At 34.7% G+C, this 17,328-nt stretch overlaps 1 pseudogene; it reads right to left on the bottom strand.

Moving 5' to 3' along the window:
* Positions 1 to 8,184: 8,184 nt before the first annotated feature.
* On the bottom strand, positions 8,185 to 9,475 carry LOC610367 (annotated as a pseudogene).
* Between the last annotated feature and the right edge of the window lie 7,853 nt (positions 9,476 to 17,328).

The following is a 17,328-nucleotide window of genomic DNA, read 5'->3' as shown; positions in this document are numbered from 1 at the left end:
ATTACTTGGTTGGATTTTTTTACTTAACACTGTGAAGGTACTTTGTAGATGTGGTTAACATCTATTAGTTAACTTCAAGTAAAAGAAATTGTCCTCGATAATGCTGGTGGGCCTCATCTAATGAGTGTAGAACAAAGCTGAGGTTTCCTTGAGAAAGAAGAAATTCTTCCTTAAGAGTACAACTTCAGTTCTTACCCCAGAGTTTCCAGACTATTTATCTATAGATTTCAAACTTGCCAGCTCCTACAATAGCTCGAGTCATTTCTTTGAAATAAATCTCAATTTCTATCCCTATCGATTTATATATCCCATTGGCTCTGTTTCCCTGGAGAACCTTGACTGAGAGAATTGATAATAGAGTGATCATATAATATGTCATCCAAATTGATATGCTTTGAGTGTGTAAGGGTATTATTAATAATCATGCCAGGAAACTGGCATAAACCAGACCTTTACCATGTAAACCATGATAAAGGGTTCCCTTAGGTAAAATAAATCTTATCTACCCAGAGCTATCAAAATAATCCAATTGAGAAAATAGGTGTTTTTGTTTTTGCTCTATTTTTAAGAAAATCTAGTTAGTTATCAAAAGTGGACTGAACTAAGGTAAAGAAACAAACTACTATGTAATTTGTAGAGAAGTCACCTATTGGCATTATAGAAAGAATTTTCTTCTCTTTTGACATTTTATAAAGGTCAAAAGTTTAGAATCCTACAATCATTTTGCATTTAAAAAGTGATGAATCAAAAGATAACTCAGAATCCCTTCAAATAATGGCAAACATTCAGATCTGATGCTCTTTTAAAAAAAAAAATATTTATTTATTCATGAGAGACACAGAGAAACAGAAACATAGGCAAGGGAAGAAGCAGGCTCCCTACAGGGAGCCCGATGTGGGACTCGATCTCAGCCTGCCTATATCTCTGTCTCTCTCTCTCTGTCTCTCATGAAGGCAGACATAGGCAGACCCCCAGGATCATGCCCTAAGCTGAAGGCAGATCCTCAACCACTGAACCACCCAGGCATTCCCCGAACCTGATGTTCTTCATGCACTTAACTTCATGCAGTTGTGCAATTATCCAAGTTTAACGCTCTTCATTGTAGCCCTATTCAAATCTGTTATTTTTGACAAAATAGTTTTTACATGACTACTAACTGGCTGAGGATTAAGAAAAAAATGACTTTGTGAAACTGAATGCTGTTAGTGCTTCTATTTAGTCTACATTTGTGTCAGTCTATTGATTGTAAATAACTTTGGTAAGTTGGGAATATTACCAATCAAAGTGTAAATCTACATGCACTTTTTTTTTCTTTTTTGAAAACTAGCAATGTGATTGTAGAATCCTATTTTGGCTCTCAGATTAATTTGACAAAGAACAAGTCACATTCATATATGGGCCCTCTCAATATCTAGTACCTTTGCTATACTGGTGAAAGCTGTGACTTGGTGTATTATTGCTAAAATCTCTGATAGCAATGCTGAAAATATCTATGTGAACATTAAACTCTAATTTAATGTGGAACTTAAATGGAACCAGTTCCAACTTTCTGGAAAATATTAATAAAGTTGACCATTCAATGAGGTTGAAAAGGGATACTGTAGACATTGTCTTCATATTTGCTTCTCCTTTTATATGTTCTACATACCCTATGGAGCTTCAAAGATTAATCCAAAAAAGATCTCTTCTCCTGAGAATTTCTGGAAAGGAGCTTAAATATCAAAAACATAAAGAGACAGAGGGAGAGGGAGAGACAAAAACAAAGAGTTAAAAAGAGTTGTAGAAGCTATCCAGGAAATTAAGATTATATTTTATAAATAAATTTCAATTCAAAAGACTAATTAAATATCAAATAATATAAAACATTATCAAATATATTTTATAATGGCTCTTCTGGATAAAGGAATGATGGCATACTTAACTGATAGATTAGTCAATCTTAAAAAGACACACAGACATAGCTAGAGGCATTTAAAAACTCTCATATGTTTTATACAGACACATATTTTCTTTTTTTCACTTTTTTTTTTTTTTTTTTTAGATAAAGAGAAAATGAGCATGAGGGACAGAGGGAGAGAGAATCCTTAAGCAGACTCACCACTGAGCATGGACCCTGATGCAGAACTCAATCTCCCCACGCCCAGATCATACCCCAAGTTGAAATCAAGAAACAGTCACCTAACTGACTGAACCAACCAGACTCCCCTCTGACATACACATATTTTCTAACATATTCTTATATGGTCTCACTTGGAACCTTTATACCTAAGGAAACCAAGTCCACATGTATTAACTGAATCCAAATAACACTAATAGAGATAGATATAGAGATAGACATGCTATAAAGCTGTGATGTTTTCAGATTATTGGTGAAATACCAAAATTTTAAGAGGGTGCTCTGGTTGCTCAATAAAACTATCAACTGAATAAAAATTACAACTCAAAGTACCAAACACAGAAAACAAAGGCAATGAAAGTATAAGACAATAGCAGGCAAAGAGAATCTGAGGATAATTTGATTTAAATCAAATTTGACAAGGACTGTAATAATTACATCATGTGAACATAAAAAGGTCACTGTCCTACTTAAAAATTCATAAATTAGAAGAAAAGAAACATAATACTGCATAACATTAAAAATGCAAAAGAATATGCATTAGAAGTAAAGATATTATAATAAAATATTATATACAAATAAGTCCTTTGAAAATGTGTGAAATGGATAATTGTAAGATATAGTTAATTAAAAACGATTAATGAGCACTGGGTGTTATTCTATATGTTGGCAAATGAACACCAATAAAAAATAAATTTATTATTAAAAATGATTAATGAAAAAGGCAGAATATTTGAATATCATGGGAATCAAAATTTGAAAAATGATTAACCACAAAGGCCCATCCAGTTGGCTTACTAGAAAATTCTTTCAGATTTTCAAGAAAAAAACAGAAACAAAACTTATGTTCTTTAAACCATTATAGCAAACAGATATATTTGGAAAGCATGCCAGTTCATTTTATAAATCTAGCATATTGCTAATACTAAGTGTAATGATAATTAGCACTCATTCCTTCACCCTGTCTCCTCTTAGCTCTCACACACAGCTGTAGACTGACAGTACATGGGGAACACCACAGAAGGACATAAGTTAATAGCCACATAATTTTGGAGGAGGAGAAAGGGATTTTTTAAAATGTCAATGAAGACAGAAAGTATTTAAAATTTTTTTAAAGATTTATTTATTTATTTTAGAAAGAGAGAGAAAAAGAGCACAAGTGAGGGGTCAGAGAGGGAGGAAGAGAGAATCTTAAGCAGACTCTGTGCTGAGTGCAGAACCTTATGTGCGGCTCAGTCTCATAACCCTGAAATCATGGCCTGAGCTGAAACCAAGAGTTGGATGCTTAAGCAACTGTACCACCCATGTGCCCCTAACAATTCTTAAAAAGCATGCATATAATGAATTAAGGCACAAATGAAAATTCATTCAAACATTAGTTTCAATAGTTGTTTAAGAGTGCACATCTACTAAAAATGGGCACATTTCTTTCGTCGCCATTTTAATCCAGCACAGTCACTCCATGTCACCTCATCACTTTTGCAAGCAATTCTCCTGACTTGAAATCTAGCAGAATATTCAGCAGTGTTTCCAGTTACCAAATGCTCATTAAAATCACATCTGGGAGCTTTCAGAAAATAGCTGTTTGTGCCATGTGTTGACTACTACATTGTGGAATCTCTGGAGGTGAAGTCAAGACATTTTCTATAGTCATCTAAAATAATTTTTTTTTTTTATGAGAGTTGGCGGAAGTTTTTTTTTTTAATTTGGAGAAGTTAAAAAGGACATCTCTTCATTATAAGTAACAAAAGCTGCAGACATTTATTTAAATTATATGAGGAAATGCTTTCTCTCCCCTTTTTTTTGTCATCCAAATAACTCTAACACTTTGTTATACCTTGTATTTGTCCTAGTTTTTATCTGAAATATATTAAAAATAAATTTGTATTTGTTTGTTGATGTCTTTGAAGGAGTGTTGTGGTAAGTGTGGAAGGGAGAAGAACAGTGTCAATATACTGCATGCATTCTACATATATCCCAAAATTCCTGTAAACTCATTTATCTCCTCAAAGTATCTCCAAGAGCTGCCTTCAGCTACCTCATTGCTCTATTTTTAATATTCTTATTTAGTAAACTCTCAAAATCTGACCAACCCAAGGTTTTTGCCCTGCCCTTTTCTTACTGGTTCAGTTCTTTGTTAGACAGATTATTGTCAGTGTTCCATTCAGATTCCCTAATTGCTTCTTAAATAGTAGATGAGAACAGGAAAATCAAAACCTTATGTTCTTCAAGTATGAGGAATGAAAAGACATAATTACTTTATTTCTATCACAATTATAAATGCCATGCTTAGTAAAACTGATATTTTCCCATAGAGAATAAGCGATTTATTGTAATACAACACATTATTTTAAGATGGATTAATGATGATGTTTTATCACATACATCATGTGATAAACATTACACTATCTTAAAGAAGTTGAATTCTAGTGTTATATTTGTGATGTGATAAAATATTACACTATCTTAAAGAAGTTGAATTCTAGTGTTATATTTTAAAGAATCATGAAAAAATTGTCAAAAAGTAGGGAAATTATGGAAGATAAGTTTATAGAGTTTTAAATAAAGACGTTATGTGTATTTCTATTTAGATGACAATATGTATATTAATTTCATTTCTCTTAAGAATGTTAAAGTGCTGTGAACAGTCATGTTGTTGTGTTTACAAAACATTATTAATTGTTGGAAGTGTTAGGAGACTAGTGTCTTCTTTAAAATAGAAGCTATATTTTTCCTTCTCCTGTACTTATATTTACTCCCAATAACACCTAGTGCAGTGTGGACTACAAGTAAGCAGTCAATAAATGTTTGAGTGAATAGTACTAATATAGCATGTACTGAGGAAAGAGATAAAAGAATATCAAACAATGACAGAAAGGATTGTCAGGAGGAAGATAGCAATTGATTAGTAGTTGCCAGAAACCATTCAATATTGCTCCCACATCAACAAAAGAGGACAAACATAGACAAAGATCAATTTTCTTTTTACCATGTATTTCTAAAGCAAACTCCACATCACTTTCCTCTTCTAACGTGGTAAATAAAGAAGGGCACTTTTGCCCTGTTCCTGCATGAGGCAAATTACCATCATTACCTATTCAGGTCCCCTCTATGCCTCCACTACCTAAGACTGGCATTATCATACACAAAAGGAATTTGTGGAAGGACATGTCAAGTGATACAATTGACTTCAATCTACATTAAAACACATTTTACCATGTGGGCCACATACAGCAATATATTGAACTTCCTCTTCCAATTTTCTCTTATTTACAAAGTGTAGCTCTAAAGCTACATTAAAAAAAAAAAGACTGTATATTCAAGAAGCACAGTAAGCTTGCTGATGTTACAAACACCATTTGACATAAGAAATAACATTTGAACAATGTACAAGTTTCTAGGAGCAGGGATTAGATTTAATAAGAACAGGAGAATAGGAAAGAGAAAAAAAAGGAATTGGAGAGTTCACCTACATTGAACAAAAAATATATAGATACATACATATCTATTTATAAATATCTATAGATTATCCCCACTGCTTTTTTGTTTTTCATATATGTCTTTATACTGTTACATATAACATCTATTATAAAAACAATATATATGACAAATATATATATTGTTTTGTTTTTCATATATACATTTCATATATTTTTATATATAAAAATATATATGAAAAGCAAAACACAAAAGCAGTGGATAATACTACCCTTCAAAAAAACTTATCTTCATTGGTCCTTGAGAGAAAAGTAGAATCTAGCACTGTGTCAGGCATGCTCTCATAATTTTTCTCTAGTTAGACCACAGAGAGTTACCTCAAACAGTAACAACTTAAAGCAGGTATTTATCTACACACTATTAAGCAAAACAGTTGAGCATTACACGATGAATTATATTCTGCTTAAGAGTAAGCAATAGAACATTCATTCACTTATTCAACAAACATTTTAACTCCCATGCAAAAAACACATCTATAGCAAAAAGACAAAATGAATGCCATGTGAAATATCAAAGCAAAAGCCTCCTGATAGAAAAAGGAGAAAGTGATTAAAACCACATAAATCAATGGAGGCTAAGAGAAAGAATAACAATGAAGAATATGCCATCCCAAAATATGCCTCTTTGGCATAAGGATTACTTTGAGATGCTTATTTTTTAAAAAAACCAGCAGACATGAGAGAAGCTCTGAAAACCAAGTAAATGCTACTCTTTTATAAGAGAAATTTATATTATTTATAAGAGAAATCTCCATTTATAACGTTGTCTCCCTCTCTGTACCAGGAAGAGAAGGATGACTAAAACTCTGGAAAATCTCATCAAAGGAGAAGGCAAAGATTTAAATGTACATAACAAACCCCTTTATTTACAGTACCTTACCTGATAATGTGATATGTTCAGAAAGATACTGTTATAACTCTGTTCTCTCCCTTCCCTTCCTTTTTATTGATGTTATCCATCCTTTCCTCATAGAACTAAATATTTTGCCGCCTCTTCTAAATCTTATTTGGACATAGCCCTAGCCAAATAACATCTGGGTATTATAAATGTATGTGTGTATTTGCATATACATACACATTACACACATGCATGCACAAGCACACACACACTTGGGTTCCATGCCTCCAAACTCCTGGGATTTTATAATTGTTTTTCTCATCCAGTTCTACAACACCTGTATTTATACCAGGAATTCTTTGTTTTCTCACTGCCCTACCTTTTGTTCTGCCTGCTTGCACCGAGATCATGGACTCTATCAATTCTATTCTTCATGATTAAGGTAGATTCCTACTGGGAAGAATTTATGAACTCTATATTCAACCCAAACACCTTCCTTACCCAGCTGTGTCATTTACTAGCTGGGAAAATAGTGAAATCTCCAAGTTCCCACTTTCTATACCTAAAAGCTAGCAATAATGGTACCTACTTCTTATATTTGTCATTAAAAATTCATTGGGGTAACATATAAAATGTAGCAATTAGTACATAGTTCCCATCAAATGTCAGTTATTTTGATTATCATCACCCTTATCATTAACATTGAAAAATTGAGAATATCCAACCTTAATGAGCAAAGCTAGCTTCCATCAAGTTCTTTTTGTCCTTTATCCTTTTTTTTTTTTAGATTTTTTTTAAATTATTTTGCCCGTTCATAAAAATTTCTTCTCTAACTCTGTGGTTCCCATACTGTGTGCCAAGTTGCCAAACAGATACCTTAAGTTTTCAAGAGAAATAGAAAATACCTGCTCATGATCATAGTATAAACTTTCAATGGCATCATCTCCTTGCAAAGCTCAGATTTTACCAGTCACTATCTTAAAAGGCAAATACAGTAAGAAAATTCATGTGGATGGAACTCTTCAACCTGAATCCAAGTTCTAAGGACTTATGCATTGCCCACAGATGCACACATACCATCAGTAAATAATTTTGGTTATTTAGAGAAAGTAATAGAAATATTTTCTTCTTTCAATTTATGTATATTAATTTTTCAAAACCATTGCTAAGTTAAGATATTCAAATGTATTTAGATGCTTGGAACTAATACTCAGGGAGTACTCAGGTGGTTTGTATTGTTTTGTTTATTGACTTAGGGGTTCTAGGAAAAAGTTACTGTGAGTGTCATGAACTAAGAAAACTTGGGATCCCCCTCTGGAAGTGATTCTCAATCCAGAGTGCTTATGAGTATCACATGGAGTAATTACACACAAATTTCACCTCACCAGGGGATCCTGCTCTACCTGATGATTGAGAACTACCACCATAAACAGATGACAAAGCTAGAGAAAAGAAAACCTTCCAATTTTTTTTAAATAAGTCCTTATTTTAAGTCCATCAAGATTATATTTTCACATGCTCTTAAAATGAACTTATCTCCCTTGCACAGAATTATGTTAAAATAGACTTTAAGGAAAAGGTAGATCCTTTAGGACAAAGTTTCAGAGTTTAACAATCTTTCTCCAAAGGAACATATTTAATATGCTAATTTCAAGAGCCCTTTCTCAGAGTTTTGGAGTCAACTGGTATTCAGAAAACACATTAGAAAGTCTGGAGTAGACAATGCTTGTGACTCAGCGCCTTGCGGGTTTGGGCATTATGTAAACTTTCACAGACTTGCTGAAGGGAATGGTGCCCTTGATGCTGATTTCCACCTGGGGTGATACTTCGCCACCTTCAATCCAGGGGGATTTTGGAATGTGGGAATAGGAGTTGTAGGGCAGTAGCAACCTCACTTCCACCTGGCATGGTTCTGTCCAGTCAGTATGGAAGAGGTGTGAGTGATAAGCCAGTGGCGCCCTGGGCCAGGATTCCGGAAGTCTGCTGATTTAGGATGAATCATCTGAAGCCTGGCCATATGGATATAAGACCTGGACCTTCACAGTGCTCTGAGGGTCCTGCACATGTTCCAGGGTTGCATCGACATCCAGGGCCACAACCAATCCAGATGTAGACTGCAAAGGGTTGTCTGACTCGCCTGCTGGCTCAATGATGGTGGCTGAAGCTTTGTGGATCTGCTCTGGAACGGGGAGGTGCAAGAAGGTACTTTGCCTCAGCATGGTCTATAGAATTTTGACCACTTCCACAGGTTTGGATGTCATGAGTCGGGGCATAAGGTCAAGAAGTTTGTCCACAAAGCTGTCCTGTAGGTGGGGCAAATCAGCAATAAAACACCTCTGAAAAATGTCCACTTCCTGTAAAAGTTTTTCACACATCCCAAATAAGGGGTCAACTCCTCGAGTAGTCCGTGCTGTTACTATAAGTTGCAAGGCTTTGGCCTGCAGCCTCATGTGATGTATAATCACCACCTGCTTATCCTCCACACCACTGTACATGAACTCCATTTTGCAGGTTTCTTCCATGATCTGTTTTGCTGCTGTGGAGGCCAAGTCACTCTGCTTCAAATATAAAGGGGCAGCCACATTCCACAGCTTTTCTTGCAAGGCCATGATGAGAAAAAGCTGACACCGAAGATAAGTAGCCGAGAAGTCAGCAACTCCTGCTAGTTCAGACTGAAGTTCTCCAAGTCTTTGCAGATCCCGGATGGTGAACTCCAGCAGCTCCTGGGTTCCTTGAGGGTCCAGGTGCTGAAGACTGTACACCCTTTCAAGGCTCTGCTACAGGAACTGATGGGGCGGGTCCTCATGGGGTGTGATACTGGGAGAAAACAGCTGATGACACTAGTTTTCTACCTGGTAACCTTAAGGCAGGAACAAGATGAGAAAGACTGTCTCAGAGGTAGGCATAGTGCCTGAAGGTATGATCTGAGAATAGTGCTGGCATTGTTGGACAGGTTTTAGCAGCATTAAAAATAAGAACCAAAACTGCAGTGTAAGCTGGATCATCCATGCTTGGTTCAGCTGTGTCAAAAAATGGATGGATGCTCAGGAGCTCTGGCACCAAGGGAAGCACCAGGGTTGGATGCCGACTTCCCAGAAACTTCAAGCACTTCCATATAGAGTCCCTATCAGTAGGGTACTTGGTTAAATGTTTCAGCAGCTCCACCAGTGCAAGATGAATCCCTTCTTTAGTCGAAACATTAGTTCATAAAAGTTCGTGAAGAGCCTCTCGAATATCTCTGGATGAAGCCTAGAGCACTTCACCTGGAGACAGCGTATGGGCATGAGCACCATCACCCTTATAGTCTCATGTGGTATCAAACACAAAATAAATTATTTTGCATTTAAAAAAACCAAAACCTTCAAGTCTACACCTCTTCCTTCCCTGACTCCCACCACCACCTCAATAAAGTTGAGAAAACAAACAAACAAACAAAAAGTCTGGAGTAGAAAACAAACACAAGGAGACAACGAACAAGACCTTCCCAAGAACAAGAAAATAAGAAGTACTTCTGGAAAATAAACCATAAAATCAGGATATCATAGATAAGGATGAAAATAAAATTCATTTCAAGTTTCAAAAGATTAAGATATGATTATAATCTGATATATTTAAAGAAAATAACCTTCAGAAGAATAATAGCTTTTCAGGAAGTGGATGCTTATAAAGCAGTATTCTGAGGGTCTACAGTGAATTAGTGTGACAGAACCAGATGGTTTTAGCTTGTGAGAGTAGGGTTGTGTGCATCTCTTCCCACCTGGGCACTTAGTAATTAATATTGGTAGCTTGAACTTGGCCATGGTGATTAATACATACACCACACATATTAGCAAACACTACAAATTTAGATGCTTTTTCCTTTAGAGCTGATTTGTTAAATATATATCAGCATAGGGACACTTGGGTGGCTCAGCAGGTTAAGTGCCTGCCTTTGGACCAAAGTATGAGCCTGCAGTCCCAGGATCGAGTCCCACATCAGGCTTCCTGCATGGAGCCTGATTCTCTCTCTGCCTATGTCTCTGCCTCTCTCTCTCTCCGAGTCTCTCATGAATAAATAAATAAAATCTAAGAAAAAAAAACACATTTATCAGTGTAGTAGATACCAAGAAAACCTACCAAATATGATAGAGGAAAGAAATATCTCCAACAGGCAGGAGAGAAAAATTATATCTACCTAACACATCTATTCTTGCTATTGAGACAGATTAAAAAAATATATATATATATATAAAAGTGTGAAAATCGTCCATATTTGTATCCTAAAATAATTCTTCTTCCTCTGTTTTCAAATTCTGATAATCCAGCTTCACTAAAAGAGAATTATATTGGGCCACCTGAAATCTGTTCTATCTGATGGCAGTATTCCTCAGTGTAAAGAAGTAAGCTCCTTTTCTAATTTATACTATAGTCAGAATTTAGTAATCATTATTATTAATTTAAATCCAAGAAATCCTGGATACTGATAATATTAAGTTTCTTCAGAGTGACTACAGTGGTCAAGACTGTCATATAATGGTACTCCATTACCAGTTGGCCTTTTCTGAAGACACGATATCCTCAACATAAAACTTCCTTCAGAAGCAATCCACCTAGGATGATTAGAGACAGCAATACTTCCTCAAACTAGACCAACTGTACCAGGCCAACTTTATGAAAAGGTGCTAGAACTTAATAATGTCATATTTTTTCTCTCACCATGTAATATTCTCAGCAGTTAAGTTCATATTTAAAAGTCATGTCCTCTTTTTAAAAAAAATATTTTATTTATTTATTTGAGTGAAAGAGTGCCAGAGGGAGCACAGGAGATGAGGGGATGGGGGATAGTAGGAGAAGCAGGACTCCCCACTGAGCAGCTAGCCCAATGCAGGACTTAATGAGAGGTTCGATACAGGGTTGCATCCCAGGACCCCAAGATCATGACCTGAGCCAAAGGCAGACACTTAACTGACTGAGCCACCCAGGTGCCTCAATCATCTCCTCTCTTTATGGCTATTCTTGAGGTTCTTGCAGGCAAAAAGAACAAAGGTATAGGCTTTCAATCACTCTACCCCCTGCCAGTAAAAACAGCAGAAATCAAAATCCATACAAGCTCAAATCTTCAAAGTGCCTGAATCTTACTGATTCCTTATAAATCTAGATATTTGAATTTACAAGATCAGCACTAGAAATATCTTAGGTACAAAATATTTCCCCAAAGCAGCAGAACAACATCATTTGTCTACTTAATATTTTATCCTAGGGGTTCTACTGATTTGGTAAAGAAATTTGAAGCTAAAACTCCCTTGATAACTATCAGATTTATCATGTTCATTAGAAGAGATTACTACTAAAGATTTTTTTTTAGAAGAAAACCCATTATAAATTGGAGCTTCATAATAATGTATGATTATGTTTCCAAATATGACCTCTGGCGTTTATCTATAGATCCATACGGATGATTTCTCAGGTCTAATGATTTACCGTCATTGAGACAAATGAAAAAATAATCTTGTAAAATTATAATTACTTACTACTTCTTAATCTAGATAGATTTTTAATGATAATGCCTTATGAAGCTATATTCTTCTCATTCTGATACACTATTTTCAATACAACCTACTTCAATAGCAAATGAACAAAAATGATTAGTGAGAATAGGAAAGATGCATAGAGCATCTAAATAAATGGAGCATTTTCGTGAAAACTATTAAATTGATGAATTAGATTAAAACGTCACTACCATTAAACTCTGTTTAATAAATGTCAAACAAATACTTTAGCAGTGTTATGCAGTCTTCATGATTGTTACTGTATCTGTCAGGGAAGGTCTTACCAATTGTTTTTACATTTTATGTGTTCTATCCAATACAAGGATTTACTTTCCTTGTGAGATTGTAATTTTCACCTCTGCTGATGAAACAAAATTCTGAATACTACTGGGCTTGAGTGGAAAAACTTTGACACCTGGTTAAAATTTCTCCCTAGTATCTTGTCAAAATCTATGCACACACAAACATATCTTAGGGTATTTTTTTCGGTACTCTAGAAAAAGGATATAAATGTTCAATATCTTTTTTTTTAATTTTTATGTATTTATGATAGTCACAGAGAGAGAGAGAGAGAGAGAGAGGCAGAGGGAGAAGCAGGCTCCATGCACCGGGAGCCCGACGTGGGATTCGATCGCGGGTCTCCAGGATGGCGCCCTGGGCCAAAGGCAGGCGCTAAAACCGCTGCGCCACCCAGGGATCCCAAATGTTCAGTATCTTAAATCTCCATAATATTCAGTCCATGTAGCAGTATTTGATTCTCAGAGCGTCAACCAAATAGAGATGATTCTGCTCACTGGGCCAGAGCTAAAGCCTCAGTGAGGCTTTTCAGTAGTGAAAGATACAGGAAGAGAGCTATCTGCTTTAAAGGCTAATGGAATGTCTGTTTCAGTACAAACAGCTGACAGGTTGTTTGAATTGCAGAATGTACAGGTGAAGTAGATCCATGTTAGTTAGAGGACAGAGTACTAACCTACATTCAGAGGCACATCTCAGAGATGGGTATGAAAAATCCCCCACTATAATTATGGGTATGTCTAATCTTCCCTTTATTCTGTTACTTTTTCCCTCATGCATTTTGTTCCACTATGAGTTGTCTGAACATGTATGATTTTTATTTCTTCCCCATGAATTGACTCTCTTGTCATTATGAAATTTTCCACCTTATCTCTATATTTCTTGTTCTGAGACCCACTATTACTTACATTTTCATAGCTCTATTATATTTCTTATTTATATATTTTTATCATAATACCTTCTTCCAACTTCTACAATCTGCTTCTGTACTTTTATCCAAAGTACATCTCTAATTGACAGCATATTCATGACCCTGCCCTCACCAATGTGATAATTCTCCCTTTTAATTGGAAAATTTTACTATCTTGTCTGATTTCCATATTTCTCTTTATACCTTCCTTCTGTTCTTCTGCTTTTATTTTCCTTCAGGTTAATCAAATATTTTTTTTCATATTCCATTTCATGCCTCTATTAGCTGTTTAGGTATAATTTTTATGCTTTTTGAGTACTGGTTTTAAGAATTACAATATGCATTCTTACAATGTCATAGTGTATATAATTTATATTTTAATACTTTAAGTCAATGGTAAGCAATTTATAACAGTATAATTTCATTAAATCTCTTATTCTTGTTGTCAATTATTTTACTTCTCTAAGTGTTATAAACTACAGAAGAATTCTTTTTTTGTTAGTTCCTTATTAAAGAAATTAAGATAGGAAATATAATATAGCCTTTTATATTTACCTACATATTTACCATTTCCAATGCTCTTCATTCCTTTATGTAAATTAAGTTTTCTTCTTAGTATTAATTTTCTTCATGCTAAAGAACTTCAACATTTCTTTTACTGCTGGTCTAATAGAAATTCAGCTATCATTATCTCTCTCTATTTTTTTAGTTCACCTTCATATCTGAAGAATTTTTTTAAAATTTGGTATAAAACTAGATGACTAGGTTTTCTTTTGCATTCTTTCATTTTAAAGATTTTTTTCAGTCATTCCCCTGAATCTATTGTTTCTGATATTAGCCACTCTTAATATTGTTAGATATTTCCCTGTAGATATGCATATTTTTTCCTATGGCTACTTTTAAGATTTTTTTTTTGTGTTGTGTTGCTTTGTCTTTGCTTTTCAGCCCTATATGTTTGGGTATTTTTTTTTTCTTACCTAGTTTAAGGACTACAGGTTGTATCTATACATTTGAAGCTACCTCGGCCCCTCTGGCTAACCTAGTAGTCTTTAAGCTTTAGCAAGCACCCTTAGCCCACGTGGTTGGTTAATATTTCTTTGTTTGTCTATAGATCATGCATTCTTTCCTAGAAAGAACAGAGCACTTCTGCAGGTCATCTAACTGAAACCAGACCCTCTTACACAACACCCAGGGCCCTAAGGAACCAGATGCAATTGTTCAACCTCTAAGTGCTGCGATAATGTATGTAGTTGGCACCAACGAGTCTACACATAATTAAGAAATGTTAGGACCACTGTGCATCCTTTACTGATTAATTGCCCTAAACTCCTTTAAAAACCTTTGGGCCAGGCAGAAACCCTGGAGTTGGCCTTTTGATAAGAGTTCATGTTCTCCCCAGATGGTTGGCTTCCTGAATAAAGCTCATATTCCTTCGAAATCAAAATTCATCTCTTGAGTATTGGCTTTTCCAGAGATAGGCAACAAACTTGGGTTTTGGTAACACATTGATCTTTTTCAAAAAATGTTGGAAATATTTGTCAATTACTTATTCAAACAATTTTTTTGTCCCATTCTTTCATTTTTTTATAACTCCATTAATAGGTATATTAGACTACTTAATATTATTCCACAGGTAGCTGAAACTGGTCAAATTTTCTCCAATCTTAATTTTTTGTCTCTGTTTTTTAGATGGAATAATTTTATTGAATTTTATTTACTTTTATTTCTGTAATGTCCAAGCTGTTATAAGTATACTCAATACTTTTTTTTATTTTGAATATTGAACATTTTAATTATAATATTTCCATTTGTATTTTTTATGGACTTTATTTTTTCTGATAAGATTTCCATTTATTTACTCATCATGACCACGTTTATGTTGAATCCATGAATATGTTTGTATAGCTATTTTAAGATCTTGTTTATTAATTCTAAAATCTGTGACATCTTATCACCAAATTTATGGTCTTTATTCTAATCTTAACTGAAAGTTTTTATTGTATTATGGACTTCACAACGTTATATTATTTTGGATCTCGACTACTTGGACTTCATTTTATGAATCTGATTTTTGTTATTATGAGCAGCTAAAGAATTATCCTCTTTATCCTGTCAGGCTTCATTTATTTTCTCATAGGGTTAGGTTATGTTTGTTTAAATCTCAGTCTTACCTATACTTTAGGAATTGTGCCTTATCTCTATGATATGGTCTTTCTGGGGTCTCCGCTAAATGTCTGAGGTTGTTGCAAAGTCTATGTACTATGATGGGGCCCAAACTCCAAGATCTCTTAGTCATACAAACAACCACTGTCCTTCAATGCTCACTCTTACATCATCTGTTCTTTATTTTACCTCACAGAGGTACGTGCTGTATTTGTATAATCCCTCCCTCAGTTAAGGACCTGCAAGTATGCTAACATCAAGTATTGAACCTTCCATACAAAGCTCCATCTTCTCCAATATCCTGTACCACAAATTCTAGTCATTTCAGCAGCCTCCAACTCTGAAACCTGTCTTTATTCTCACCATCATGAAGCTTTGTTTGTGCTCCATCTCTATATACCGTGGACTTCAAATTGCTCCCCCACACAAGCTACAGTTAATGTGAGGCTCACCTCATGCATTTCTTTCACTCAAGAATCACAGTTTTTATTACTTATCATCCAGTGTTTGAAAGTACTTGTCTCATATATTTTGTCCAGTCACACATTGTTTAAGTGGAAAGAAAACTCCATTGTCTGCTACTTATTACTTCATCATGGGTGCAATTTAAATTTAAAGCCAAGTAACACTGAATTCAAAATAAACATATTAGTAGACTCTTAAAAAATGTAGAGAAACAATATTCTTTAAAGCCTTCCATCAAATTATAAAAATAAATAAAAATTAAAAACACATCTGAGAATAAAAAAATACATCAATCAGATGGTACAGATGTTGATTTAGTGGAAGTCATATAAATTTTAAAAACTAAATATTTCGTGCATAATGGACGTTCTGACATCATTGTGTCTTGCATGTTGTTTCTGACCTTGGTTAAATAAAATTTAAAATCTATTTTAGTGACACCGTACTAGAAAGTAAATTACCACCCAAATGAATTAAAGACACAGAGTAGAAGACAGGTTCTCAAAAGAAACCAAATGATCACCATTATCAAGCACTAAAAATGATAATTTTTTCCTCCAAGTCACTAATGTAAAATTTGAAAAGAAACTGTGTGATATGGTAAACAAGGCACACTCCTGTCCACGAACTAGTCAGGAAACATTAAAACTAAAAGAAAAGACTACACAATAGAGAAAGAAGTTGGGTAGAAAAGGATATTTGAATAAAAAAATAACTTTTGATTTATTAGAGAATGATTATCACAAATATGTATTTATATATATATATTACCAAAATATGTGAAGAGATTATATCCAATGTGCTTAGCTCTCTCCAGTGTTCAATGAGACTTTTATATATCTTTTTAATTTTTAAAAAATTTTTTGTTAAAGATTTATTTATTTATTTATTTATTTATTTATTTATTTATTCATTCATGATAGACATTGAGAGAGAGAGAGAGGTAGAGTCACAGGAGGAGGGAGAAGCAGGCTCCATGCTGGAGCCCGAGGTGGGACTCGATCCCGGAACTCCAGGATTGCACCCTGGGCCAAAGGCAGATGCCCAACTGCTAAGCCACCCAGGGATCCCCTATATATCTTTTTTAAAAAATTATATTTAAACATAGGCTAATAAAATATTGCACATTATATTGAATGACTCACAGTAAATGATGTAAATGGTCAAGTTACAGCTTTTTGAAATAGCATCAGTCTGACCAGAGTTATAATGTATACAGGACACCTCAAATAGGCACAACTAAAAAGTCAGTAAGTATATATCAGTAATGATGAAAAATTAAAGGAAACACAATGGTGAAAAAAGTTCAGACATAAATTTGTTACAGGATTTTTTCTCCTTCAGTGCCCTTGGTTCTTGGTCACACCACTTCCAGGAATGAAGAGGCAGACCAGACAAAGTGGTGGGCAACAAAGCAAGGTTTATTAAGCAATAGATAGCAAAGTAATGGCACAAAGCTCCCAAGAAGGGAGGGGACCTAAGAGGGTTGCCCCCTGGAGTTTCCAAGTCTAGGGGTT

This window comes from Canis lupus, chromosome 14 (genome assembly GCF_011100685.1).
Source record: "Canis lupus familiaris isolate Mischka breed German Shepherd chromosome 14, alternate assembly UU_Cfam_GSD_1.0, whole genome shotgun sequence".
Taxonomy (NCBI): domain Eukaryota; kingdom Metazoa; phylum Chordata; class Mammalia; order Carnivora; family Canidae; genus Canis; species Canis lupus.
The sequence above is the reverse complement of the archived record's forward strand: the minus strand, read 5'-3'. Positions and strand labels throughout refer to the sequence as shown.